The sequence below is a fragment of the Micromys minutus genome, assembly GCF_963924665.1.
Source record: "Micromys minutus genome assembly, chromosome: 2".
Classification (NCBI taxonomy): Eukaryota; Metazoa; Chordata; class Mammalia; order Rodentia; family Muridae; genus Micromys; species Micromys minutus.
In genome coordinates, this window is record NC_137971.1 from 94,381,126 (window position 1) to 94,407,615 (window position 26,490).

The 26,490-nt window shown below is 40.4% G+C and overlaps 1 protein-coding gene across 3 annotated transcripts in view; it reads right to left on the reverse strand.

Moving 5' to 3' along the window:
- Positions 1-26,490, reverse strand: part of FAM168A (family with sequence similarity 168 member A) — a 127,257-nt gene that overhangs the window by 82,738 nt on the left and 18,029 nt on the right. The window contains exon 1 of one of the 3 annotated variants that reach the window (XM_080912091.1): positions 16,027-16,119. The exons of the other annotated variants lie outside the window; for them this stretch is intronic. The gene's annotated coding sequence lies outside the window, so the exon portion shown is untranslated. Of the gene's footprint in view, positions 1-16,026; positions 16,120-26,490 lie in introns of those variants that run through there. 3 annotated transcript variants of the gene reach the window in all.

Here is a 26,490-nt window from a genome sequence, read left to right on the forward strand (position 1 = left end):
GCACAAGAGACTATGGATTCCCTGGAACTGGAGTTACAGATGGTTGTTAGCCACTAGTGCATTCTGGGAACTGAGCTTTGACCTTCTGGAAGAGCAGCCACTGTTCTTAGCCTCTGAGCCATCTCTCCAGCCCTACAAGTCAGTTTCAATCAAGTACTTGACTGCTGTATTCCCAGAGCCACGGTTGAATGGCAAGTACTCTCTAATTATCACCAGCAAACCAATTCCATCCATTAACTACTCTTCATTACGCCTTCACTCTGATATTCCCTGAAGCAGGCTATAGTTTTTAAACATCCCCTTTTCTACATATCCCCACTGAGCACCTGACAGAAGTTAACTGATGGAGGACAGAATGGGTCTCTCTTTAAACCAGCTAACAAATCAGTATTGATAAGCACCTCTGGCTAGAGAGTACCATTCTACTAAAGAAGAAGATTACTAGCTGGACAGCAAAGCATAAACAAATGCACAAAAATAGTAACAAGAAGGGCAACAAACTCATCAAAATATTCAATACCATTAGCTTTCAGGGACATTCGAATCAGGCCACAATGAAAGATAATGATAATGTAGCTAAAAAAAAAAAAAAAGACAACAAATGACTCTCTAATTGTGGAGAAATCAGAGTTTGTCAAAAAAAAAAAAAAAAAAAGCATATAAGGAACTACTCAGCAATAAAAACCTGCAATGGCACAGATAAACCTGTAAAAAAAGCTTCCTATAAAAGGCCACCTATTCTGAGTGAGGTGACCCAATCACAAAAGAACACACATGGTATGCACTCACTGATAAGTGAATATTAGCCCAAAAGCTCATAATACCCAAGATACAATTCACAAGCCACATGAAGCTCAAGAAGAAGGAAGAATAAAGTGTGAATGCTTCAGTCCTTCTTAGATGGAGGAACGAAATACAGGAAGAAATATGGAGACAAAGTGTGGAACAGAGACTGAAGGAAAGGCCATTCAGAGACTGTCCCACCTGGGGATCCAACCCATAAACAGTCACCAAACCCAGACAATATTGTGAATGCCAAACATGCTAACAAGAGCCTGATATAGCTGTCTCCTGAGAGGCTCTTCCAGAATCTGACAAATTCAGAGGTGGATGCTCACAGTCAACCATTGGACTGAGCACAGGGTCCCCAATGGAGGAGTTAGGGGAAGGACTGAAGGAGCTGAAAGGGTTTGCAACCCCATAGGAAAAACAATATCAACCAACCAGACCCCCAGAGCTCCCAGAGACTAAACCACCATCCAAAGTGTACACATGGAGTGACCCATGGCTCCAGCCACACATGTAGCAGAGGATGGCCTTGTGGGGCATCACTGGGAGGAGAGGCCCTTGGTCCTGTGAAGGCTTGATTCCCCAGTGTAGGGAAATGCCAGGGCAGGGAGGTGGATGGAAGGGAGTGGTAGCACCCTCACAGAGGAATGGGGAGGGGAGATGGGATAGGGGGATTCCAGAGGGGAAATCAGTTAAGGGAATACATTTGAAATGTAAATTTTAAAAATATCCAATAAAAAAATTTTAAAGACCACCTATTACTTAATTCCACTTACTGGAAATGTCCACAACAGGCAAAGCTACTGCAGAAAGTAGAAAAGTGGCTGCCTACAGCTGCTAGAAATGGAAGAAATAAGAAGTGACAATAAAAAGGTACAATTTTTAAAAATTATTCAAAAATTGATTGTAGTAATGGCTATAGGACTCTGAAAATGTACTGAAAGGCACTAAACTGTATCCTTTAAAGGAGTGAGTGGTATAGTACACCAGTGCTCTCAACTGAGAAGCCAGCTCTCCAGCCTGGCCTTTATTACATTTTTAGGGAACCAGAGAGAGAATGCATTACTTAAAACTACCTGTTCTTGCAGAAGACCCAGGTTTGGTTTCCAACACCTACATGATGGCTCAGAACCAGCTGTAACTAAAGTTCTATGGGATCTGACCTCTTCTGACCTTTGTAGGTAACAGTCATGCACTTGTACATACATACGTAAATACATACACAGAGAGGCAAAACACTCACACATAAAAATAAACCTTTCAGAAAGATTTACTGGGTCTGGGACAGGACTCAGGGGTTAGAAGCACTTTGGCTGCTCTTCCAGAGGCTCCAGGTTCAGTTCTCAGCACCCATGTAGTAGCTCACAGTTGTCCGTAACTCCAGTGGATCCACTTACCTCCTTTAGCTTCTCTAGATATCAAGCATTCACATGGTACAAAGATATACATGCAGACAGAACATTTAACACACACAAAATCCCAAAATTTAAAATACTTATTTTATTTTTGTGTGTAATCAGTGAAAAGCATTTTTCATTATTTTAATCTTTATTTTTATGTGTATGGGTGTTTAGCCTGCAAGTATACCTGTGTACCGTGGTCAGAAAAAGATGTCAGATTCTCTGGTACTGAAGCTACAGACAGTTGTAAGGTATATTGTGAGTGCTAGGAATCAAACCCAGGTCTTTTGAAGGAGCAGCTACTGTTCTTAACCTCTGAGCCATCTCTCCAACACCAAAAAGCTTTTTTCAAAAAGCAAGCTGGGTTGGTAAGATAGCTGAGGGAGTAAAGGCATGTCAGCCAAGTCAGATGACCTGAATTCAATCCCTGTGACCCACATAACGAAGGGAAAAAATGACTCCTCTATGTTGTTCTCTGACCTTTACATACATAGGAACCCATGGGCATAGGTATGTGCGTGCACACACACAAAGTAATTGGGGCAGGGGGCATGGATCAGGCTGGAAAGATGGCTCAGTGGGTAAGGTACTTACTATTTAAGCATTAGGACTTGAGTTCAGATTCTCAGCCACCCATGTTTTAAAAAGAAGAAGAAAAAGAAAAAAGCCAGGCATGATGGTACACACCTTTAAGTGCAACACTAGAAAGCAGAGACAAGAGAATACTGGGCCACTGGCCAGTCTAGCCCAATTAGGGTACTCCAGGTTCAGTGGAAGACCCTGCCTCAAAAAATAAGGTAAAGACACAGAGAGAAACATCCAATATCAACTTTGGATGGACACAGACAGAAAGACAGACAGACTCTAACTCACCCTCTCCGTGTGTGTGTGTGTGTGTGTGTGTGTGTGTGTGTGTGTGTGTGTGTAGCTGTAGTAAGGAAATTCCATAGGGTAATGGAATTGCTTTGTAACTGGACTGTGGTGGTGTTTACAGTACAGCAGGGAACAGAGGTTGTCCTGAATGACTAAGTCCTGAGTGAGTGTGTGCTGTTGACATGAACACAGTCATGCCAAGGACCTAAAGCCTCAGAAACATGGGAAAATGTCAAAACCTTCCTCTGGTCTGATATTTAATCACACTGTGAACCCCAAGAATATCAACTAGAAAAACCTTATAGTGATGTGGCTCAGCCATGAGATTGGCTGAAAGACACCAGATTGCAGGAAAAAACAAACAAACAAAAAAAAACAAAAAAACAAAAAACTACAGAATTAAATCGATCTGTATACTTTTAAGATATTTTAATATCAGAATGGAAGTTGGAGAATGTGTTAAGTTAGGGAAGAGGTTTTGCCTAGGAAGGACTATGGGTTCCATCAAAATTGATGACAATCCAATCTAATTATGAGGAGCTTCCACATGAAAAGCACAACTCTAGGAAGAAAAGAGACACAGAAAGCTGATGACCCCTGCACGGAGACAGGTCAGCAAATCAGTTGAAGAAGGACAGATTATTCATCAGACTGGAAGACTAAAAACGTTGATGCTGCTGTTGAAGGAAAAAATGATGCAATTACGAAGAATCGTAATCCCAAACAATAAAGGGAAAGTCAGTGTGTAGAAGGAAGCAGCCATGTTTGAAGGTGATGTCTAACTGAATGGCAGAAAAAGTGATGAATCAGAGAAAGACTTGACAGAATGAGTCAGAAATAGGACGTGCCCAACTCACACAAGAAGAGAAGAAATTGAAGCTACTTAGGAGAGCAGTGCAGAGAAAGAAAAAAGAAAAGGAGAGAGAGGGGAGGGGAGGGTACGGGAGGGGAGGAGAGCAGTTTTTAACTGGGACAGTGATCGAGACAGAGGTTTGAAAGAAAGAACAAGCCAGACACAGAAAAAGCCAGAGAATGAGAAGCCAGAAGATTAGATTGCCAAAGTTAGTATGAGGCCAAGCAGAGCTATTCGTCAGAGGCTGAGAGAAGTCAGATTGAATTAGTCAGCTTGGAGAGGAGTTTGAGCCAGAACTGCTGAGTTGAACCAGCCAGACAGAGCTCAGAAAGAACTAACAATGGGTGAGCTTATTCAGCAGTAAGTCTGATGCTGAAAACATTCTAGGCCTAAATAAGATTGAATGGAGGTTAGGTTAGCAGACTAAGGCAGTAAGCCTTGGAGACAACCATTATTGCAGAAAAATGAAGGTTACTTTTACACTGAGTATAAATGTTGACAGACCATCTGATACCAGCTTTCTGTTGGTGTATCTGTCTATTCTTCATTCCCTTGCCACCCTAGTCAGGTTTATCCCTGAAGCTCTGCAGGATATGGCAACTATTCATTGGGTTAAAATTAATAGAGTTTTATTAAAGTCAATTTGATTGCTATTAATTTAAAAATAATATTTAAGGGGTTGTAGAAATGGCTCAGCAGTTAAGAGCACTTGTTGCTCTTGCAGATCAGGGTTCAGCTCATAACAGTCATCTGCAACTCCAGGCCCCGTGGATCTGATACTGTCCTCTAGCCTCCACAGGCACCACATGTGCATGGTGCCCAACACACATAAAGACAAAACAGTAAATAATTAAGATGGTAAATCTTGTCACGTATGATAATTTATAAATAAGTAAATGAACTGGCCATCCATGGTAATGAGACGATGATAGCAGTTAACATTTACTGAGTGCTTTCCAGGAGCAAGTGCCTTATCCTACCCAACTACGATCATAATCCTACCATCTTTTACAAATGAGAAGTCAAAGCCTAGAAAGGTCAAGTGTCTAGCTCAAGATCACATAGCTAATAACAGATATTGAATTCAATCTCAGGTGCTGGCACTTCAAAGTTCAGGTTCTTTACTACATCATAAAATAGAAACTGGCCAGATAACTACTTGAGCCAGTCTTGTTAACCTAAGCTTGGAACTAGAGATAGTCACATTTTAAGGGGACACATTGTATACTTAATGTAGCAGATTACAAAGACTGTTGAAACATGAAAACTATTCTTATAAAAGAAATTTACATGTGTAAATTAAGCTATTGCTACATTATCTGCTTTTGGAACTCAGCCCAAAACAATTCACTTAAAAATAAAGAAATAAAGCAAACTAAATACAGTTCTTGATCATTATACAGACAGACAGACACACACACACACCCCTGCCAGCCCTATCAAGACTCCTGCTTCCATCAGTTCAATTTCAATATTGCCTCCAGTGTTGCCAGATGTAACTGCTACAGTCTCTTTGCTGGTAGTTATTTTGCATTCCTAGGGAGTTTCCATGTTTACTCTGAGTAAAGGATTCCCCACTTCTTCACATAAACAAACAGCATCGTGTCTCACACATACAAACGGCTATTACATAAAACCACCTTCTTCGTTATCAGTTTTAGGGCCTCTCCTGTATTCTCTCTCAAACACATCCATATTTGGGGGAACAGTCGTTAACTGTAATTGACACAGAGTGAAAGAGTAGGAAAGGCAACAGTGTTCTAACTTGGCAGGAAGCTACAGTGCAAGCTGGAGTTCTCTAGCTGGTTATAAGAGGTAACACACACTGATTATAGGAGAAAGATGCCCAGACCATCAGACAGAGACTAGGGAATATTTAAACTGAATGGTCAGCACTATTTACCAGGGTCTTCATCCCCAAATGGGTTAAATGGCTCTGATCTATCAAAAAAATAAAAAGTAAAAAAGGATTTTAAGAGCTCATTCCCTAAAAGACAGTGGTCTGATTGTGGGTCTTAAACTGAAACTATAACACAAACGTAAAGGGCACATGATCTGACGCCAGAAGGCACTTTTTGTTTTGTTTGTTTAAACCAAATTTTAAAAAATCTGTCCTGCACTTATTTATTGGGCATGGAGACATGTGATGGTGGAAGGAGAGAATCGACTCCTAAAAGCTGTCCTCTATGATCTCTATGTGCACTCTCTCCTGAACACACACACACAAAACACATGAATTTTTTAATTAAAGAAAAAAATCCTGCCTACAAATTCATTAATAATATCCATTATTAGTCATCAAAAAGAATTTTTGCGAGAAAAGTTTTCACTATTAGCTCTCTCTGTCCTGGAACTCACTCTGTAGAACAGGCTGACCTCAAATTCAGAGATCCACCTGTCTCTCTGCCTTCTGAGTGCTGGCTGGGATTAAGCATCTGTACCACCATGCCCAGCACCAAGGTTTTCCATCACTGTTAATATTCTAATAATAATAACCAGAAAATTTACAAGTTCCTGTTTCTTTCTGAACCAAAGATAAAGTTATATTATAAACAAGACTGAAAAATAAGGTGTTTTTTTTTACTATAACCTGATAATCCACCCCCAAAAGAGTAACATACAAATGCAGCAAGAAGAAATACAACTCTTCATTTGATTCTGTGGTAAGATTTATTTTTATTTATTATTTTTAACTATGTGTGTGTGCCTGTGTGTAAGCATAAACACAGGTGTGGGTGTCTGCCAAGGCCAGAAACATTCTATCCTCCTGGAAGTAGCATTATCAGCAGTCAGGAGCCACCTGCTATGGGTGCTGGGAATCCAACTCAGGTCTTCTGCAGTGTGTGCCCTTAACCACTGAGCTACCTCTCCACACTGGTTTTGTTCTTTTTTAGGGAGGACCTTGTCTGTTTTTAGACAGGATCTTGTGCTCCGACTGGCCTCATAATTATTATTAACTAAAAATAATAACCTTGAACTCCTGATCTTTCTGCCTTCATCTTGTAAGTGCTAGAATTACAGGCATGCTATCACCATGCCCAGCTAAGAAATACAACTCTTTAAGATGCATATTTGAAGCCAGGAACAGTGGCGTACCCCTATAGTCCCAGCACTTGGGAAGCAAAGGCAGGCGAATCTCTGTGAATTCAAGGCCAGCCTTGTCTTCAGAACTAGTTGAAAGACAGCCAAGGCTGCACAGAGAAATCCTGTCTTGAACCTCTCTACCCCCAAATGCATATGAAGCCAATTATATTCATTCATCTTTTAGACTTGTAAAACTAGCATTTTTATAAAGGCTCTCAACTTTAAGAAGTGACTATAATTGCTTCTTCCTTTTACCCCTGATATATCTGATTAATTGTAGAGAAAATACAAAATATTTTTCTATAACTTTTTATTATTTTCATGTCAGGAATTAAACTAACATGCTAGGTAAGTATGTTACCAGCATAACTAAACCCCAAGTCCTTGTATTACAGTTAACTGTGTTTTCTTCCTTGTATTTCTTATTCCCACTGACCTGAACCTCAGATATGCAGAGGCTAGCAGCCACTAGCCATGTGTGCCTATTTAAATTAATTGAAAGAGTAAAACTAACTTTCAGTACCTGGGTCTCATCTCCACACTCATGTTCTAAAGAGCTACACGTGGCAGGTGACTGTCAACCAGACAACACACATATAGATGTTTTGATCACTGCAGAAACTCTGTCTAGTTTGTCTGTTGTCACTGAGGTACAATATAGAAGTCAGTCTGGTAAGAGCTACATTTAACTCCTTTCTGTACCCCAGCATCATCCCACGGTAAGTCCCTAGTAAAGGCTGTCACTTAGGAATGACTCTAGGTAACACAGAGCTTGTTCACACACCACCCAGGATTTCTTTCTAAAAGCTAGTAGCTTTCACGGGCTTGAGTCGGGGTAATAATGAACCAGTATTCCAAGTAGGAGGGAAATTGTAGGAGCCAAAATTAGATGTAATCAAAAACATGTACTCAATCCCTCTCCTAAGCCAAAATGCTACTAGTTAGTGTAAATTTTGATTAAGGCAGTGGCTTATTTCTTGTTTTAGGTTTGACATATAATTAAATTATAAATGACTCTGAAAAAAAATTTTTTTAATATTTGAACAAAATCGCAACTCAGAGTTGAAAATGGTGACTCATACCTGCAGTCCCAACGTTTGGGAAGTGAGGCAGGCCTTGGCTACATGAGACCCAGTCTCAAAAACAATCAAAAAGGTTGAGAAATGAAAGAATGGGAAGTTGGGGGCTGGAGAGATGGCTCAGCAGTTAAGAGCACTGACTTCTCCACTAAAGCACTGGAGTTCAATTCCCAGTACTCATGTGGCAGCTCACAGCTCTCTGTAACTCAAGTTCCAGTGGATCTGACTCTCTCACACAGAAATGCAGGCAAAACACTCATGGATGGATGGGTGGATGGATGGATGGATGGATGGATGGATGGATGGATGGATGGACGGACGGACAGACAGACAGACATACACACAAACAGACACACAGACAGGACACACAGGCAAAGTGCTGTCATTCATGAATGAATGAATGAATGAATGAATGAATGAATGAATGGATGGATGAATGAATGAATAGGTGGGTGGGAAGTTGTCACAAATAGACAATGTCCTGTCTAAAGATGTGAAGATAGGATCTGGACAGTAAGTGATAATTAGTTTAAATTGACTAGAACAACATATAAGAAAGGCTTAGTATCTGGGACCAGTAAGCTAGACAGAGCTTGAATCATACAAGAGATTTATTTGCAAGGTAAAAAACTAAAGGGGGGTAAATTTTATCCTACAAATTACAAAAGAATTCTAAGGAAATTTAAATCAGGGAAGAAGGGTTAAATTTGTATTTAAGAAAGCTCAGAGACAATTCTAGCCCTTCTGGTCTGCATCTGAGCCCAGAGCTAGAGCTGTCCCACTGCCATCCGGACCCACAACTGCCAACAGAGAGCTGAGCACCCAGGAGCGCTCTTACTCTAAGCCCACGGGTCCTCAGGAGAGACAAACTCCCATCAGAGACAACTAGACCAACTAGCACAGATAACAAGATGGCAAGAGGCAAGTGCAAGAACCTAAGCAACAGAAACCTAGACAACCTGGCAACATCTGAACCCAGTTCTCCCACCACAGCAAGAAGTGGATATGCCAACACACCAGAAAACCAAGATTTGGAATTAAAACTCATACGTCATGATGATGATAGAGGGCTTCGAGAAGGACATGAATAACTCCCTTAGGGAAATACAGGAGAACACAGGTAAACAAGTAGAAGCCCTTAAAGAGGAAACACAAAAATCACTTAAGGAGCTACAGGAAAACACAACCAAACAGGTGAAGGAATTGAACAAAACCATCCAGGATCTAAGAATGGAAATAGAAACAATAAAGAAATCACAAAAAGACACAACCCTGGAGATAGAATACCTAGGAAAGAGATCAGGAGTCGTAGATGCAAGCATCACCAACAGAACACAAGAGATAGAAGAGAGAATCTCAGGTGCAGAAGACACCACAGAAAACATTGACACAACATTAGTTAGAGAAAATGCAAAAAAACTCCTAACCCAAAACATCCAGGTTGTCCAGGACACAATGTAAAGACCAAAACTAAGGATAATAGGTGTAGAAGAGAGCGAAGATTCTCAACTTAAAAGCCCAGTAAATATCTTCAGCAAAAACTAAAGAAAGAGATGACCATGAACATACAAGAAGCCTACAGAACTCCAAATAAATTGGACCAGAAAACAAATTCTTCTCGACACATAATAGTCAAAACACCAAAAGTAAAAAACAAAGAAAGAATATTAAAAAAGCAGTAAGGGAAAAAGGTCAAGTAACATATAAAGACAGACCTATCAGAATTATACCAGACTTCTCAACAGAGACTATAAAAGCTAGAAGATTCTGGACAAACTCACACAGAACCTAAGAGAACACAAATGCCAGCCCAGGATACTATATCCAGCAAGACTTTCAATTACCATAGGTGGAGAAACCAAGATATTCCATGACAAAACCAAATTTACACAATATCTTCCCACAAATCCAGCCCTACAAAGGATAAGAGATGGGAAACTCCACCACAAGGAGGAAAACTACACCCTAGGAAAAGCAAGAAAATAATCATGCAACAAAGCCAAAATCAGTCTGGCAGTACTGAAAATTGGACATAGTACTACCTGAAGACCCAGCTATTCTACTCCTGGGCATAAACCCAAAAGATGCTCTAACATCTAACAACGACACATGCTCCGCTATGTTCATAGCAGCATTATTTTTAACAGCCAGAAGTTGGAAAGAACTCAGATGTCCTTCAACAGAGGAATAGATACAGAAAATGTGGTACATTTACACAATGGAGTACTACTCAGCTATTAAAAACAATGACTTCATGAAATTCGTAGGCAAATGGACGGAACTAGAAAATGTCATCCTGAGTGAGATAGCCCAGTCACAAAAGAACACACATGGTATGCACTCACTGATAAGCAGATACTAGCCCAAAAAGCTCAGAATACCCAAGAAACAATTCACAGACCTTATGAAACTCAAAAAGAAGACCAGAATGTGGATGCCTCAGTCCTTCCTAAAAGGGGAAACATTTCCTTCCTCACGGGAGGAAATACAGGGACAAATAGAGGAGCAGGGATTGAAGAAAAGATCATCCACAGACTGCCTCACCTGGGGATCCACCCCATATGCAGCCACTAAACCCAAGCACTATTGCTGATGCCAAGAAGTGCTTACTGCCCTACTGATACAGATGAGGATGCTTGCAGCTAACCACCAGACTGAACACGGGACCCCAATGAAAGAGCTAGAGAAAGGACTGAAAGAGCTGAACGGATCTGCAAGCCCATAGGAAGAACAACATTATCAACCAACCACACCCCTCAGTGCTCCCAGGGACTAAAATACCAACCAATGAGTACACATGGAGAGACCCATGGCTCCAGTTACATAGGTAGCAGAGGACAGCATTGTCTGGCATCAAAGGGAGGAGAGGTCTTTAGTCCAGTGAAGGCTGGTTTTCCCAGAGTAGTGGAATCCCACAGTGTTGAGGTGGGAGTAGGTGGTTAGGAGTGGGAGCATCTTCGTGGAAGCAAGGGGAAGGGGGATGGAAAAGAGGGGAAAGGAGGGATAACATTTGAAATGTAAGTACAGAGAATATCCAATAAAAAATGATTAAAAAGAAAAGAAAGCTCAGAGCAAAGCAATAAAGAAGATATACCTGGGAGAAGTGAGGCAATGTGTAGGTAGTTAATCAGGAAGTTGCTTTAAAAGAAAGTATATGAGACAGGGCCCATCTGATGCAGTTTCCAACACAGCCTATTTTAGATGAGTTTCCCTTTGTTAGTCTATGCCTCCCAAAGCTATGATGCCACCATTTAATTAGAAAACACAACTACAAGACCAACTGTTAAAGTTAATTCCATAAACTAAGAATTTAACCGTGCTCCTTTGTTCAACAGTCATTCCAAATTCCTAACTGAAACACCTCACATTTCTCTCTTCCACAGAGCACAATTTTAGAAAAGCAATCCATCCAGATGAGCACATCTGTGCAGTGTACAACAAGTGTAAACAATTTAACAGGCATGTAATGAAACATTTCCTACTCTTTATTGGGCAAAATTCTAACATGGCAACATCAGGTTGCAAATTGACATTTTTAAATTAGGGCTTTTGTCTTTCGAGTTTTTTTTTTTTTTTTTTTTTTTTTTTTATGTGAACATGCTGATTTTAAATCCCATCTGGCTACATGGTGCAGCTGCCATGAATGAATTCCCAATTAAGCACATGGATGAAACATTCGGAACTGCCATGTGCCATCAACTGCAGCAGTATGAATCCAGAAGCCCTTATACACCTAAACTAGTGGAAGAGGATTTCTTTATCTGTCCTGGAAAAGAAGGAACACACAAGTAAATGTAAACATGGACCTCATATTGTTGAACACATGGATCTCACTTTCACTCTCTTCTTTGAAAGGCAGTAGCTGGCCCGCTTGCACAGTTCTTGAGCTTACCAAGTTTGCACATCTCTGTTCTCCTGGCCTTATATCAACAAAAACCTAAATGTAAAGCTAAAACTGGCTCCGATTCCAACATTGGGAGAAATGGCACATGCCTGTAATCCTAGCACTCAGGAGGTTAAAGCAGAAAATCCTGCAAACCAAGGTTACATAACAAGACCCTGTCAGTCAGTCAACCAACCAACCAACCAACCAATCAATCAATATAAATAAATAAATAGGCACATAATTCATTGGCAAAACACCCAAAACGCCCGAGGTCACAAGTTTAATTTCCAGTACAGCCAATCAATCAAGTAAATTCTACCTCATTCTCTCACAAATGGGTGTGAATTTGGGCACCTTTTTTTCTTCTTCAAGCTTATACTGACTTCCTCACAAAGACATATCTACAAGCAAAACACCAATGCAAATGAAATAAAAATAAATTTTAAAAAGAGAGACAGAGCAGCAGAGTGAGAAAGAGTCGTTCTCGGTTCAGTCAGTGCAGTTGAGTCTGGTGCTGTCAGCTGGGAGTCAGTCAGCGGAGAGGCAACGGAACGGAGTTGTTTGTGAAGTTCAGAGGCAGATAGGTTACAGGCGAAGACAGAACAAGCCAGAGAATGAGAAGGAGTCAGAAGATTAGAGTAGATTACCAGAGTGTGAGGCTAAGCAGAACAACTCAGTCAGAAACCAAGAGAAGCCAGTCTGAATCCATCAGCTTGGAGGGCCGTTTGGGTAGGAACAGCTGAGTTGAACCAACTAGCCAGAAAGAGCTAGAAAGGGTGAGCTTATTCCACAGTAAGCCTCTGAGAGGACTATTACATCAGGTGAATAAAAGATACATTTACAGTCTGTTGTACAGAACCCCAGAGACACTAAAGGTTACAATTTCTCATGTATACTAAGAACCACTATCCTATTTGGTTTCTCAGAAACTAATTCTGGATTTTTTTTTTTTCACTTATACTTTGCTTTCTGTCCATATGTTGAATATTACCTAAACGATTGGTCAAATATTTCAAATCTCTGTAATTTCAAGGATGATGAATCAGAAGATACACTACCAGTGAAAGGAGGAAGGGTGTTTGTAGAGGCCATGACCAAATCAGAAGAAACTGTCTCTACTTTAGCAAAGCAGGAATAAGAGCTTGATCTGATCTGCCCTGAGTTAGAGAAAGTATTAAAGTCTGAATGTAACAACAGAGTAAGCCCCAACCATGAACAAATGAGAACAGAGGACACTGGAGGATCGAATACGAAAGAAAGGAACTATGGGAGTTGCAGGCATTCGTCCCTCCGGGGAGTACAACAAGCTACAGTCTTCCTGGAGAACATTCATCCTTTCACTTAGCAAATAGTTTGTTCTCTAAATGAACTAAGGAAACAATTCAACTGTTAATTACCAATATCCTTAAAAACTTAACAACTCAACTCCTATTGTCTTTATTGTTTATCCTAAAAAAGCTATCTAAAATACAGACCAGACCAGAACCGTGGTACACAGCCTTAAACTTAGCACAAGGAAGCTGAGACACAAGAACTGCAAGTTTACCAGCCTGAGCTAGATTAGACACCAACCGTCTCACAGCAAGCATATGAACCAAATGCTTATGTACATATGGACATACGGACAACCAAAGATGTTTATCCAAAGAAAGAAGAACAGTCCAAATATGTAATAAGTTTTATTTGGCCAGGCTTCAGTGACACTTACATGTAATTCCAACACTCACGAAGCTGAACCAAAAGGTCTGAAAGCTTAATGCCAGTCTAGGCAACATGTCAAGACCCTATCTCAAGAAATAAACACCAAAACAGGAGACACAAATACAAACACACACAATCTTGTCATGTAACGCAATAGCATATAGCCATTAAAAACCAACTATGTTGAATTTTCTTTTTGCCTTTTTTCCAAAGAAGATGTTACTCTATACCCCCTAGCTGTCCTGAACTGGAAGTAGACCAGGCTGACTTCAAACTCACAGAGATAGTCTGCCTCTGCTTCAAGTGCTGAAATTAAAAGCATGTACCACTGCACCCTGCAAAATTCAGTGATTTTTGAATGGAACTGAAGCAAATACTAAACACAGAACCTCCAAGGGGTCACAGATGAGCAAAATGGGGCTAATTTGAAGGTTTGGTTTCACAAACTTCCTAACAGCAACACAACTAGCCTTTATTTGAATATCTACCACATGGCATGTGCTATGGCTGGAGATTTATAAACATCCTCTCTAGAATTCACTCTGGCACATGCCAGTGATTGCACTTAAAAGACTTGAAAAGTAGAAATCTTAAGTTGGAGACCAGCCTGGGTTAGGTGAGACTTTGTCCAAAACAACACTATGATCTAATAGTACCCTTGAAAGTAAGCATTACAATGCTATTTTCACACTGACTTATCTAGGATAATTCATAGAGAAATGATAAAGTTTAACTTAGAATATAGATCTATACAACTATAAAACTCTTGAGAAAGCGGTAAATTGTCATTTCAAATAGTTGCCTATCTTCTCGACCAGTCCCTCTCTGTGCTGTAACTGAGGCCCCTGGCATGCCCTGCTCTCTCCAGCTCTACTAGAAGTTCCCAGCTAGAAAAGAATAAGTCAGAACCACTACCTAACCCCCTTTTAGACAGTCTCCAGTGTCAGAGATGAGGATGCACTGAGTCACTACAGAAGAAAATGGGGTTTCCTCGGGTCTCCAGATCCCACACTGACAGAACATTGTATTTGTAGAGATGGGCAAGCACTCTTCTGGCAGTGCCAACACCATTACTGTGCTTTACGATGTTTTCACTGAGTAATATAGCCCTACACACCTTCCTTCCCCAGACCAGAAGTTATCAACCTCTACCATTTTCCCTCAGGCTCTCACATGCCCATTACATGCTCCAACCACCAGAAATTTAAGACTAACCCAAAGAAGATCATTTCAAGATATTGTGGCATAGGCCTGCAATGCCACACTTGAGACTGACACATATGGAAGTCAAAGGACAACTTTCTTGAGAGTTGGTTCTTTCCTTCCAACATGGGTTCCAAAGAGTCAGGCTTGGCAGCAAAAACCCTTGCTCATTAATCTATATCAGTAGCCCTTACAAATATTTCTTAATCTAGCCTTGCTTAAGTCACATCCACCAACAAATAAAAGAACTAATCCCCATACGGTTCCCAGATACCACGATATAGATTTATAGTCATGTATTCCTCGATTTGAGAGATAGGTATCTATACCTCCACAGGATATCTCCTTTGAGAAACAGGTATTTATATCTCCTCAGTTTAGTCTAAAAAAATAAATAAACAGTACGGTAAATGTGTACTGAGAGCTAAGATGTCAGGTTCCACGTATATGCCTGTGCCCCTGGGCCACTCTCCCCAGTACCCAACTTGACCTAACTAAGTGTAGCATGTCTCTAGAGACCCAAAAGGTTCAGCTTGAGCACTTGAGTATAAGGGACCCCCAGCTTGAACAGGTGTGTGGTGGTGTGAATGTGACTGGCCTGTGGAAGTGACGATATTAGGAGGTATGGCCTTATTGAAGTAGGTGTGGCTTTGTTGGAGAAAGTTCATTACTGTGGGGGTATGATGATAATGAACTAAATCTCTAACACTGTAAGTCAGCCCCAATTAAATGTCTGCCCTTATAAGAGCTGCTTGATTCATGGATGTCTCATCACAGCAATAAAACCCTAAGACAAGAAGTACTTGCTTCAGTACAAAGATCCCACACACCAAACATACATCAAAATCCTGCCCTGATTTGTCAGACTTTCACAAAATCAGCAAATAGTTATCCTAATTTCAGACCCACTCCTAAGAACTTGCTTTTAGGAGTATCTTCTGGTATATTTTCAAAATGCACATGGACAAAAAAAAAAAGGAAAGACTTATCCAGGAAGTAAAATTGGACCAAACGTTTACCCTCTCCTACTAAGTTTGACAAAGATGACTCTACTCTTGCATAAATAAATCTTCTATAAATCACTGGAAAAAAACAGTAGAAGGACATCACCAAAAACACAGGCCACTTTCTCGTATGTTCTGAGCCGAGAACACTTACCAAAGGGTGGCAGCATTCTTCTCATGCTTCCTTGGTCACACTTTGGGCAAATGAACATTCTTTTTCTTCTTCAAGACAGACTGTAAACTCTGGAACTCCCTAGGCAAACCAGGCTGGCCTTGAATTCACAGAGACTCCCCCGCATCTGACTCCTGGGTGCTGGGATTAAAGGCACTGGATCACCATGCCTGCCTTCACATGTCCATTCTTGACCATAGATCAAAACCTGGTTTATAAAAGCTGTCATTGGCTGTATTTGCAGTGGTGTGGTTTGAACTCAGGGCTTTCTATATACTGGGCAAGAATCATCCCTATGAAGCTACAATCTCCAGTTCTTTAGACTAAAACAGAGAACAGCAAACACACACCCATCATGCACCTATCACAACTGTCAAGTCACCTCAAGGACACAGAAGCCAAAGAAAGATCAGTGAGGAAAGTAGATGACCTCTAAGCCCCAATGTTCACTTCATGACAGAGGGAAATAAAAATATTCATCCGAGGGCTGTGGAAAGCACTCAAGAAGGGGCTCCAGAGACCTCAGTCTTAATAATGGCACTATACTAAGACTAAACTTGCTAATGTTACAGAAGCACAGAATGATGATGATGACATGCAGTGTTAACTGCTCCACTGTGGAGGAGCTGTGATCTTTCCAAAGCTTCACACTGTGCCTGTGCAGAGAGGCTGCTATAGGAATAAGATCAGTAAGTCCCATACTGTCCCTTACAAAGGTGACAAGCTGCTTCAGTTCTATGTTTTTGCCTTTCATCCCTGTTCCTAAACAAAGCACTTGTCCTTGTCCCTGAGAAGCTGCCAATGAGGTTTGAAACACCTGGGTCAGGGACCGTACTGCCACCCTGAGCAATCTCACCAGGCCATCTTTAATGTCATCTTCAAGTGGTACAAACATCCATCCCTTGATTTCTGCACATCAGGAATTTACTAACCATCTCGACAAAACCCACAACAGAATCTTCATGCAGAGGGCTTAGGATCCGGCTGTCATTACAACCTGGGAGCACCCACCCCCCAAGAAAAAATATAGCAAATTAAGAAAATAAAGATCAACAACAATAAAGTTGGAAGAAACCATCACTTCCTAATCCTAAAACTTGCTACACTATAATACAGTGAGGTGCTGTAAAGACAGACAAAGCCATAAACTACAAATAGAGTCCAAAAATCTACACAGTTATGGCCAAAGTGTCAATACCAATCGAAAAGAAAAGAATTCTCTTAACCAGTCAGTGGTGGTGAACACCTTTAGTCCCAGGACTTGGGAGGCAGAGGCAGGCAGATCTCTGAGTTTGAGGCCAGCCGGGTGGGTCTAAAGAGTGAGTTCCAGGATAACCAGGGCTACACAGAAGAATCCTGTCCCTGGTCTTAGTCAGGGTTTCTATTCCTGCACAAACATCATGACCAAAAAGCAGATTGGAAAGGAAAGGGTTTATTCAGCTTATACTTCCCACATTGCTGTATATCACCAAAGATGGTCAGGACTAGAACACAAGCAAGTCAGGAAACAGGTTCTAATGAAGAGGCCGTGGAGGGACATTACTTACTGGCTTGTTTCCCCTGGCTTGCTCAGCTTGCTTTTTTTTCCTTTTTAATATCATTTATTTAATGTATATACATACACTGTAGCTGTCTTCAGACACACCAGAATAGGGCATCAGATCCCATTACAGATGGTTGTGAGCCACCATGTGGTTGCTGGGAACTGAACTCAGGACCTCTGGAAGAACAGTCAGTGCTCTTAACCCCTGAGCCTTCTCTCCAGCCCTCAGCTTGCTTTCTTATAGAACCCAAGACTACCAGCCCAGGGAAGGTACTGCCCACAAGCTCCCCGCCTCCCCCCTTGATCACTAATTGAGAAGATGCCTTACAGCTGGATCTCATAGAGGCATTTTCTTAAGGGAGTTTCCTTTCTCTGTGATAACTCCAGCTTGTGTCCTGTTGACATACAAAACCAGCCAGTATGCCAGGAAAAGAAAAAAAAATAAGTTTGTAACATTTATAATTAAAAAATCAGGACAATCAACTCAAGTATCCTTCAACAGGTGAATGGCTACACCATCCCTCTGTTATGAGAGAATGCTACTCAGTGACAAAAAGGAACAAAACAGGGACTGGAGGCAGCTGGCACAGCACCATGTTACTACTACTGGTGGCTCTGCCTTGGCTTCCTAGCAACACCTACCCCCAAAAGAAACAAAACAAAGATGCACGCAATAACCAAGGACATCATACTTTGTAAAGTCAATCTCAAAAGATGATAAATTACGTGATTCCATCTATGCATCATTCTGAAAGGGACAAAATCATACAGATGAAGAATATATGTGTAGTTGCCAGACGACAAGGACAGAGTGGGGTAAGAAGAAAGGTATGGTCATAAATATAATGATGTAGTACAAGAGAGTATACTTTTGGTGATAGAACATGTCAGTATCTTTAGTTGTGGTAGTGATTAAACCAATGTGTACAAGGGATAAAACTGTACAGAACTATGTGCATACATATGGTTACAGCAACAATGGTAAAAGGTGAATAAAGTCTGTGTCCACTGGTGTCATATATCTAGCTCTAGTATTACACTACTTTATGACGTTGCAATAGAAAAAGCTGGGGAAAGAACAGAAAGGATCCTGTGTACTGTTCTTCAAGTGCCAGGGATTGAACCAGACCCTTGTATAGGAACTTTATACTAACAGGAACTTTACCACTAACCTATACCCAAGCCTTTTTATGTACTATTTGCAACTTCCTTTCAATTTATAATGGTTTAAAAATAAACAGAGCTTCTTTAAAAAGTCATATAATTCAACCAAATGAGAGTACCAACAGCATGTCAGAACAGTTTGACAAAACACTGTACAAGAGTCATACATTCAACAATTAGACGGTATTCACTGGACATAAATACACAGTGAGATATAGATAAAGTCCCTGAAACTTTTCAATGTTGAATATCCCAAACCTAATTACTTTAAAATTAAGTTACTTTTTGCTGAAGCTAGTCTGTTAACACTATTTTCTCTAACATAACAATTATAATTAACTAAATTTATTACTAACACAATTAGGTACATGTATACCTAATTATATACCAAAGGGAGGTACAGTATGAAGTCTGTGTTTGTTTCTGTCAGCTTTTCTAATCATGCAGCTTTGTGCAGGTTGCTTGTTCTAGAAGGTTCTATTGCTGTGATAAACAGCATGACCAAAAACAACTTGGGGAGGAAAGGGTTTATTTGATTACAGTTTATAGCCTATCACTGAGAGAAGTCAGGGCAGGAATTCAAAGCAGGAACCTCAGAGAAGTGTTACTGCTTACTGGCTTGTTTCCCATGAATATGAATATATCTCAACCTTTCTTATATGACCAGGACCAGGTGGTACTGTTTCTATGGTTGGGCCCTCTCAAATGAATCACTAAATAAAAAAAAAATTAAAATTAAAATTTTAAAAAGCCCATAAGCTCTGATAGAGGCGTTTTCTCAACCCAGGTTCCTCTTCCCAGATGACTATCAAGCTGAGTAAAACTAACCTGAACCTCTTCCAACCTGAAGTGTCCTCACCCATAAAATGGAGAACATGATTATAATACGTTTCTTAGAACTACACTAAGAATTAAAACAAAGGAAAGCAGCTGGCCAAACTGTAAAGCACTGTGAAAATGTTACTACATTCCTTACTCTTTAAGGAGAGGTGTTCCAGAAATTTACTTTATAAATCTACTTTATAAACAGCAGTATTCTCGATGCTCCAAAACAGAGACTACGTTTTCCTTTGGCCCTGAAACAATCGAAACAGTTCTCTGAGAAGGCTTATGAAAACAGTATCACACTAAACCTTGGTGATCTGTTTTAAAAGCTGGTATGCAATTAAGAGGATTCCGCTGTTTCACCATGCTCCTGTGGCGTCCAATTAAGTAATAACATGCGCGAGGAGCTCTTAATTATGGAGGAAAACTTCCACCAGCCAGTGACAGGTGTGCAGGGCTCAAGCTGCGATCAAAATAGCTGACTACAGCATTAATTCCTTCCTTCCTTTTTCCCAAAGCCACTTTACTTTGCGTGTAATTAGTTGAAATGTAAACCAGACCAAATAACTGCTGTATTTCAATAACGATACCTTTTATATCGTTAACTTCCACCAATTGGGTTTTAAAGGATTAACACCAAAACAGATGGTTTAAACCCACTGTAAGTGAGCTTCAGTGATCAGAAATTATAATGGCCAGACAAAATTTATACTCATCACGGAGACGTACACCATCTTTCCCTAAACAGTGCCTACTGGAAACAGAAATTACCCCACTCTTCATCTTCATGTACTTTGTAAATGACCTTAAAAAAAAAACATCTTCAAGGGGATGCCTTTTTTTCTAATTTACCTACCTTTCCCAAAAAATTTAAAAGTTTCTATGAAAATAAACCAAACATCTAACAACTCTTTTTATATTGTAAACCATAAGTAAGTTATAGTAGCATTTAAGTACAGAGCCAAATAAAGTACATTCCTCAAATAGAAATTGGAAAAATAATTTCCCCATAGTTTGATTACCCTAAGTTCAAAACCTGACTTTTCAAAGACATGAACTTTTACGGGTATTGATAAAACTATTCCTGTTAAACCTAAATGTGCAAGAAGAAGTGATGCCACAAAAATACCCACTGGTTCAAAAAGCCATCCTCAAGCATCTTCTTAGCTGCCAAGGAAAAAGCTCCTGAAAGATCAGATGCCCAAATTTGGCATTGGAAAAATAACACATAATGAGTCATTATGATAAGAAAACTCAGGATCAGGCTTCAAGTACCAGTCTGTCACATTCCAGTTCAGCAGTTGCTGAATAGCCACTCTTATCAGAGGACCGAGTGACAACGATTAAAGGGAGAGATATTAACAATGCAGTACCTCACGCATTACTACACAGAAGCATGGAGAGAAACAGCAAACCTTACCTGGAAAAGAGAGCAACAGCTTCACTGAGGAAATAAGGCAGACTGGAGAGAGGAGCAGGAGCCATGTGAACAGAAACAAAGACATGAGAAAAGATGCAGCAATAGGAAAGTAAACAGTGAGTAGGAGCGGGGAATACAAAGGACTTGGCAGGCTTGGGCTAAAAAGGAGTGATCTTGGCTGCACAAGAAATGCTAAAGACTGAGCTAAAGCAACAGCTGTGGGGATGGAAAAGGGGACGGATCTAAAAAATGCTGAGGTGATGGTACCTGCCCAGCTTAGTAATGGAGGACAGGAAAATAGCAAAACTCTTGGCTTGGGTAAGAAAGCAGTGTCTCACTGGGATAAGAAACATGAAGAGAAGGTTTGGATTATAACCTTTGGAAAACTAAACTTGGTAGTTTAGTTTAGTTTTAAGATATCCTTGGGACTTTAAATCAGTCATTTCATACTCCAAATTCAGTTTCTCAGTTGACAAAATGGCTATTACATCTACGTCAAGGGTTCTGGCGAAAATTAAATAAAATAATGGAAGGAAGAGGGTTATAAAATCACTGCCTGCTAGCAATGATTCAGGAAGACTGCTAATAGTATCCATTTTTCCTCCCCCACCCTCACTCTCTGCCAAGATTTAACTGGGCACAAGCAACTTTGCCAGAACCTACGTTCCCCAGTAGTATTTACGGCTAGGTATGTCACAGTTCTAAATACAATGAATGAAGTGCCAGGAAAACTGAATACACCTCCTGACTCATTAGGAGGAAGAGGTCCAAGAAATTGACCCAGATCCGAAACATGTTAACCACATATCCTACCGATGAGCTACACTATCAGCTCTCCTCTCCTTCCTTAGAGCTTTCTTTCTTTCTTTCCTTTCCTGGAGACTAGAAGGTGAATGTGTCGTTAAGCAACCTTTGACAATGTAAATAAAAGCAACGAGAAAAGGATGGAGGTTCCCTGGATGACTTCAAGGAGCAGAACCTCTGACTACTTTGGCAGTAATCATCTTACTTCTGAGTGTTATGTAAAACCTGACGCTCTACACTTTCTTAGCCACTGACTGTCTGGGTCCCTGTTTCAGCAGTTAATCTGAGCTCTTAACCATACAACATCAATGCTTTAAACATCTGCAAAGAGGGCTAATAAGATGGCTCAGGAGTAAAGGTGCTGACTGAACAAACCTGGTGAACTGAATGGGAGTCTTTGGAACCCAGGTAAAGGTGGGAATAAAGAACTAACTCTGTAAAGTTGTTCTCTGCCCACCAATGTATACCATGGCATGCCTGCCCCTAACACACACACAAAAATGCATACATACATACATACTTACACACACACACACACACACACACACACACAATTTAAATTTAAAATCTGTAAGAAAAATAACCAAGACATATTTCAGAGCCCTAAAAATCCACTAGCTATTCAGACTGCCGTCAAGATTAAGGAGGTACATCTATGAGTATGTGAGTGCACATGAGTGTGAGCTCACACACACACACACACACACACACACAATGAAATGAGCTGAATTAATACATGCTAAGCCATAGAGCAGGCCCAGAACTGTAGCCAGCTACTCAAGATTCAGAGCTGTGGAGCTGGAAAGATAGCTCAGCAGTTAACTGTGCCTGCTGCTCTTGTAAAGGACTGAAGTTTTGTTCCCAGCACCCACTCCAGATGGCTCACAACCACCTACAACTATAGCTTCAGATCAGAAGACACTCTCTCTCTTCTGGCTTCCAAAGGTACCTGTGCACATGTGGGCACACACACACTTTTTTTTTAAGATTCAAAGATTTCAAGCTGGGCGTGGTGATGCATGCCTTTAGTTCAAGCACTATGAATTACAGGCCAGTCTGATCTACACAGAAAGTCGCAGGCAAGTAGCTAGGCTCAGACATGACTATATTCAGATGTGAAAGTGCCTACAAGTTAGATCAGTACAATTTGGCTTCCACTCAAGAAAAAAGAAGAGGGCTCTTAATGGAACTAGCCCTTGATCTGTTTGATTCTGTTGAGCTGCTGTAATTAAAGCTCGAAAATTTTCTCTTTTAAAAGTAAAGGGCTATAAAGATAGCTCGATGGTTAAGAGCACTGACTGTTCTTCCAGAGGTCCTGAGTTCAAATCCCAACAACCACGTGGTGGCTCACAACCATCTGTTACAAGATCTGATGCCCTCTTCTGGTGTGTCTGAAGACAGCTACAGTACACTAATATATAATAATAAATCTTTTTTTAAAAAAAGTAAAGGGATATGATATATATTTGCAGGACAGAAGACACAAAGCATTTGAGCCTGGGGTGGTATCACCTTGGGCATTAGCAATCTTTGACATCTCCAAAGTGAGGAAATAATTTCCAAAGGAAAACTATGGTAAATATAAGGAAACCTAGATTCTAATCCCAGGTTTTTCATTTGTAAACCGCATGTCCTTGACAGACTGATATTTGTCCAGAGTTCTGTTCCTTATCTGTAGTATAAGAGCAGTAAAACAATGACAACCTTTTCCAGCTCTATGAAACTCCAAAGTTTGCAACATTTTTCATAGGATTTCTAAGGCTAAGTATGGTGGCCCATATCTTCATTCCAATAGTTGGAAGACAGAAAGAGGCAGGAGGACTCCCACAAGTTTGAGGCTATCCTGGTCTATATGTGACTTCTAGGCCAGCCAGGGTCATAAAACAAACTGTGTTTCAAAAAACTATAATAAACTAAAAGATAAACTTCTATTATGTTAATGCCAGTTTTAAAAACACATGTGGAAGCTAGAGAAACAGTCCAGTGGCTAAGAGCTCTTGGTTCCCACCACACATCCCAGGACGCTCACAACTGCCTGTAACTCAAAGTCCAGGAGGGTCAGACTTCCTCTGGCTATTACAGAACTGCACTCCCAGTCACATAGCCCCCATATGTATACAGCATAATTTAAAAAAATAAGCATTTTTTTAAAAGGAAGCAAGCAAGATTTCAAGTGGGATGTGTTGACTCATGCCTATAACCTAAGCACTTCTGGTAAGCTGAGGCAGGACAACTGCTTTAAGGTAATCTGAAATAACTATTATATCTCAAATACCAGGCTAGCCAGGCTTTACAGTGCCACCCTATAGCCTTAAAAGATGTGGGGAAGGGGAAAGTGAGAGATAAGTAACACGAGAGCTCACAGAATATATTATTACTTCAATTTCTTTATTTAAGATGCAGTTAAGAAAAATATTAGAAAACTAATTTGCTAGTGTCTTCACAGAAAACAAAACAAATCTGACAAGGCAATCAAAGGAGTTCAGTACAATTAAATTCACCCAGACATAAGGAAAAAAATTTCTTCAAGTGTTACAGATGCTTAAATATAAACCCTCTGTTTTTCTATTTATTCTTCTCTCATATGTTACAGTTTCCCCTCCCTCCTCTCCTACCCCCCACTCCTCCTCCAGATACACTGCTCCGTTTCCTTTCCAAAGCGCAGGCCTCCCAGGGATATTAACCAAACATGGCACATCAAGTTGCAATAAGACCAGGCATATCCCCTCATATTAAGGCTGAACAAGGCAACCCAGTAGGAGGAAAACAGTCCCAAAGCAAGCAAGAGTCAGGAACAGGCCCCACTCCCACTGTTAGGAATCCACAAGAAGATCAAGCTATATACCATAACACACATACAGAGGACCTAGGGCAGGCTCCTTGATCGCCAGTTCCGTCTCTGTAAACCCCTGGCTAGCTGATCCTGTAGGTTTTCTTGTGGTATCTTTGACCCTTCTGGCTCCTACATCCCTTTCTCCCCTCCGTCAGGATTCCCCACACTCTACCTGATATTTAGCTGTGGGTCTCTGTACCTGCTTCCACCAGCTGCTGATGAAACCTCTCTAATGATGACTATGTTAGGTTCCATAAATCCCCTCTTACATGAAGATTTTAGACAGTTATCTTAAACTGGCTTAAATATCAAATGTCAAAAGAATTAGGGTTATTGTAATTTTCAAATAGAATCAAATAGTGACCAAGAAAGTTTTGGGAGAAAACAGAGGTTATAAAAGTAAACTAGCAATTTTGGCATTATCACTCTGATATTACCAGACTTAGTATCAACTCTTAATAATGCATTCCTCCTTTTACAGAAAATACTGTGCCAAATAACAACAGCTCTCTCAACGTTGTCTTCTCTAACCTTTAGATAGCTCTTAGAGTTCATCTAACAGAAAATTTTGTGCCTTGGACCTAAAAAAGAAAGACACATAGGAAAGGGTTTTTGTTGCTATTTTTTGTTTTTAAATTTTAATTTTAGTCAGGTGGTGCAAGCCTTTAATCCACGAGGGAGACAGAGGCAGGTGGATCTCTGGGTTCCAGGACAGCCATGGCCACAAAAAAGCAGAAATCATTGTTAACTACTAAGCTAACTTTATAGCCCAGAAAAGAAAAAGAAAAAAAAAATTTTAATTTTTAAATACATTTTTTTTAAGTTTAAGTGTATTTTGCCTAAATGTATGTATGTCATACCATCTGTGTGCCTAGTGCCCAAGAAAGTCTGAAGTGGGCGTTAGATCCCCTGAGAGTAGAGTAACAGGTATTCAGGAATGCTGGGAACCGAACCCAGGACCTCTGAAAGAGCTGCGTGTGCTCTTAACTGCTGAGCCATCTCTCCAGCCTAGCTTACATCTGTTAAAAGCTAATTCTTTAGCCTTTAAATGAATGAATGTATTAACCTAAATGAAAGAACCTATTTTCCATAAAAACAAACACTATGATGCATTTCTTTTTTTTTTTTAAGACTTATTTATTTTATGTATTTGAGTACACTGTCACTGTCTTCAGACACACCAGAAGAGGGCATCAGATCCCATGACAGATGGTTGTGAGCCACCATGTGGTTGCTGGGATTTGAAATCAGGACCTCTGGAAGAGCAGTCAGTACTCTTAATCACTGAGCCATCTCTCCTACTATGTATTTCTAAGAAAATAGATTTGAGGCTCTAACCAACAGTTGAAAAGTATGATGGAACAAAAAAACAGAATATCTGGAGTCAGAAGTCCTGGAATTTAGGGTCCAGATTTTGCACTCAGGTTTTATATAACTGCCTCATTTCATTTTTTTTTGCTTATAGAATGAATACAATAATTGCATGAGCCAGCAAAATGACTCAGCAGGGCAAGGTGTTTACCATCGCCCCGATGGCCTGGGTTCAATCTCTGCACAGCAGCCTGAACTGCATAGCAAGAAAAATCCTAACTCAGATAATGGAGGATGACGTGTGAGAGGGAGGAAGTATAACATCTATCATATAAGCTATTTATTTTCTGACCTTTTTTTTTTTCAAGATAAGGTCTTGCTATGTAGTACCTGGCCAGCTGGTACTCATTATATCGTCCAAGCTGGTCTCTAATTCGGGTCCATACTCCTGTCTCAGCATCCCAAGTCTATGCCATCACAGCCACATTCATAGAAATTGTTTCTTAGAACCATTAACTGTAAAACTATGCAAACTACTTCCTTTCT